Below are 4,330 nucleotides of genomic sequence, written 5' to 3'. Positions count from 1 at the left end.
CAAATTTATTCCTAAATATTACCTCTTCTATGTCAAGGAATGTTATTGGCCCGATTGTGTGACCTTGGTGAGTTCGGATAGCATGATAATAGTCAGTGGCCACTATAATAGCCAAGTGTTATAATGAATGTGGATCATAACAGGAGGTGGTATTTTTGAACCCTTATACTTCTTCCTTGAAATGTATGTTGTTTCCAGAGTTATTGTTTCTTATCCTATAAGTTGCTTACTTTTTTTTTCCTGTAAGAAAGTTAAGGACTTGGAGTAAGTGACTTAGGGTTCTGTTGATTCAATTATAAATAAGATTTTCTTCCTTCATATTTGTAAAACTCTATTTAAACATTGTTTCTTTTCTCGGAGATTTTATCGGTTGATTGGGGCAAACAATGCATATGAGTTGACTGTTTGCCTGTGTGACAAAAGGGTCTGGTGGGATGCCACCGAAGTATGTGTTATGAGCTGTGCGGTACTAAGACTGGCCATCTTATGTACTTGTATGGTTGCTCTCAGTCATAGCTACATCTTTTTCACTATTTCTTCTTATTCGATTCCCTTGAGCAGGAAATTTCATTGAGTATTCTATGGTAATGAATTTATGCGATTAGATGGTCCTCGTTATTGAAAGCAAGTAAGAGTGACTATCGAGAAGAACGAGAGTCCTATATCAGGATATCATTTAAGAATAATGGTAACCGCAAGAGTTTAGAATCTAATGATGGAGTGATAGCTTCGGGAAAAGTAAATCAATGTTTGATGAATCGCTTGTAGGTGATAAGAAATTATCATTAGAGGAATGATTGGTTGAAATTTTGACTTTGGTGCCTAGAAGAGCCCAGTGTTTCCTAAATTGACTTGATCAATTGGTTTCTCCAATGTAATCAGTGGTTGATATAGCCATCCAAGTCTTGTAGTATATTAAAGTAGGTGTGGTAATTGAGTAGTGATGGGGAGTTAGTCAGTTGCTATTATATTGAGCAGTCGTGCAACGATGTTTAGTTTCTTGTATTTTAGTCTTCCTGACAGTTGATTCTGCTACTGTCATTGTTGTTGTGATTGCTAGTGTTGTTAATCTAGATTTCTTTTGTAAATGGATCCCGATATTAAGGATATGGGTATTTTATTGGGCAACATTTCCTGGTACAGGTATACCGTTTAAACGGTGATATCTTTTGTCAAACAATTTTTTTATGTCTTGAATAACCTCATTTATATATTCCAGGAAAATGCCACCCAAGAAAGCTACCCAGTCTAAATAAGATAGTAGTTGTTTTGTGAGGGGTCCAACTATAAATGAAATTCTAGACCTGTTGCGCTAGCAACAGCAACAACAATTGCAGTTAATCCAACAGGTTCAGCAGCAACAACTACTGTTGCAACATCAATAGCGGGGAGTGAACCAAAGTTTTAGTTTCAAATCTTTCCAGAATGTTAAATCATGAGTTTAAAGGTGAACCTAATCCAGTAGTTGCTGGAGCATGGTTAAAAGAGATGGAGAAAGCTTTCAATCTTGTCCAAGTAAATGATAATTTTAAGAGTGAGTATGCAAATTACTTCTCAAAGAATAAAGCGAATTACTGGTGGAAGTCAACTAGAGCGTTAGAAGGAGAATGCCCTATTCCATGGACTAGGTTTACTGAGTGGTATTGGAAAAGTATTTCCCAGGCTGTGTGTGAAGTCAAATGGAGATTGAGTTCCTAGAATTGAAGCAAGGTGGTAGAAGCGTAACTGAATATGAGGCCAAGTTTGCAGAATTGGCCCGATTAGTTCCTGAGTATGTAATCATGGAGAGTCAGAAGGCAAGGAGGTTCCAACAAGGGTTAAAGCCTGAAATTCGCAGAGAATTGTGGTATTGCAACTTAAGACATACTCCTCTATGGTTCAGGCCACCCTGGTAATAGAAGGTAACCAGAAGTTGGCTGTTAGGGAAGAAAGTGATAAGAAAAGGAAGTCGAAAGGTGTTAAGGATAAAGAAAACCAAGGAGAATCCACTCAAGGATTTGAGAAGTGGTTTGGCTGGAATAGGAGTAAGAGATTCCAGAGATAGAGTTTATTTCAGGATAGATCTAGTGTTACTTCAGTTGCTTCCACCCCAGCCCAGTCAGTTAAGTAAGCAGTAGATTTCATGTCCTGTGACAGGAGGCGCAGTGGTGCGTGTAAAAAGAATATGCAATGTTTCAAGTATGGACATAAGGGTCATTATGTATCGGAATATAATCCAAAAAATCCAGGAGTTATGTATTACAATTATGGAAAGAGTAGGCATGTTGTAAGGAGTTGTAGAACGGTTATTCAAGATACTATATCACAAGGGCCAACATCCAGCTCAGCTAGAGATAGAACTTTCAAAAGAAGCAAGAAATCAAGTGGTTAGAAGTTGGACGTAGTTCCTGTTAATCTGACACCCTCTAAGCTAGAGGGGTTTGATGTGATTTTAGGATTGAGTTGGTTGTCCTGGGTTATGACAAGGAGTGGTTTTAGAAGAAGCGAAGTGTAAAGTGTATAGAAGCCAATAGTAAGATAAGTTTTTGGATGCAGAAGCAGTATAAGGAATTCTTCCAATAATGCGAAAAAAAGGAAATAATAAGCTAAGGATATAAGGTAGATTCACCATCTGTAAAGATACGAAGAAGAGAATACTTAAGCTGGAGGAATTTTGGGTAATAAATAAATGCCCTGGAGTCTTTAGAGGTCAATGGAACGAGCGATAATTGTGAAAGTGATTGGAAGGGAAGTGAGTATACTAGATAGAGACCCCTAAGATGCACTAGTAATGTTATTAAACAAAGAGGAATGAAATTATGAGATTTCGTACTGATTATCGGGAGCTTAACAAAATGACGAATAAGAATAAGTAACCTCTATAAAGAATTAATTACTTATGTGACCTAATTCAAGGAACATGGTGTATAAGGAGTACTTTGAATAGCACATTGTATTTATTGATAACATCTTCGGCCATCTAAGGGCTAAGGAAGGCCAAGTTGAACACCTAAAGAAATGTCAGCGAAAGGTTGAGAAGTAGTAATTATATACTAAGCTTCAAAAATATGAGAATTGGATCAACATTGATTATGAGCCATGGTTGTTTAAGTGACTACCCACCAAGAAGGGTCCATTCAGGGATAGATGTCTTGAGTAGAAAATAAAATTGAATATTATGAAGATCATTGAAGAGTTAGCGGAAGAATGAAAGAAGTTGGAAATTGAAGGTTCAACTACTTCGAGGTAATGGGGAGTAATTGTATGAGATCACTTCTCAGTCAGAAGGAATGGAAGGAATCAAGAAGTGTTAAGAAGAAGTTATGAATCAAGAATTTGATAGTTTAAATGGAAAGAAAAGTTGCACCCAAAAGAACGGTAGAGGTATGTTTGGATTTTTCCGCTAGAGCATGAATTTCAATGTGACTAAGCTGAAGAGTAAAATATAAAGAGAAGCCCACACTTCTAGGGTCCTATTTACCTGGATGCATTCGGGCGTACCAAGACATGACAAAGAACTTTTGGGTAATTGTTGATAAGTCGACGAAGTCTGCATGTTCCCCCCCAATTAATGAAAGGTACCCTTGGATAAGCTAACAGAGTTGTATTTGAATAAAATTGTGACAAAGTATGGAGTCCCTGTTCTGATTGTGACTGACTGAAACCCGAGGATTTACTTGAGATTTTGGAAGAAGTTCCAGGAATGCTTGAGGATTGAGTGAAATATAAGTACCACTTGCCATCCCCAGCTAAATGGTAAAAGTGACAAGGTGATTCAAACAATATAAGCTATATTAAGAATATATATTTTGGAATTTAAAAGGAAACTGAGGTAATCACCTACCATGGATTGAGTTTTCTATGATAATAGTTACCCTGTTAGTAAGAGAATACTACTTTGCGAAGTATTATGTGGACATAAGCGTGAGTCCTCCCTCTATTGAGAGAAAGTGGGAGTAGAGATATTGTTAAGTCCTGAATTAATTAGTACATCAAGAGGGTGGTGGTGTACTCGGGAAATAGTTGAAATAACTCAGATATACAAAGAGAGAAAGAGGATTTGCATCGAAAGAATATGAATATATAGAATGAGGATCATGGTATAAGCAAAAGTTTTACCTTGAAAGAGATTGGTTAAGTTTGAATAGAAGGGACAAGTTGAATCCTAAATATAGTGAACCGTTCAAGGTATTAATAAGTATAAGTAAAGTTGCCCATTAGTTGATCTTGTCGCTGCAGTTGCAATATATGTATATAATATGTTCTGCGTGGAATAATCGATCCAAATCCTAGATCGTTAAGAGCGATTCCTTAGTAATGAAATTATGTCTATAGTGAGTATGCCTTGAAT

The sequence above is a fragment of the Apium graveolens genome, chromosome 11 (genome assembly GCF_009905375.1).
Source record: "Apium graveolens cultivar Ventura chromosome 11, ASM990537v1, whole genome shotgun sequence".
Taxonomy (NCBI): Eukaryota; Viridiplantae; Streptophyta; class Magnoliopsida; order Apiales; family Apiaceae; genus Apium; species Apium graveolens.
This window is presented reverse-complemented; position numbering follows the sequence as displayed.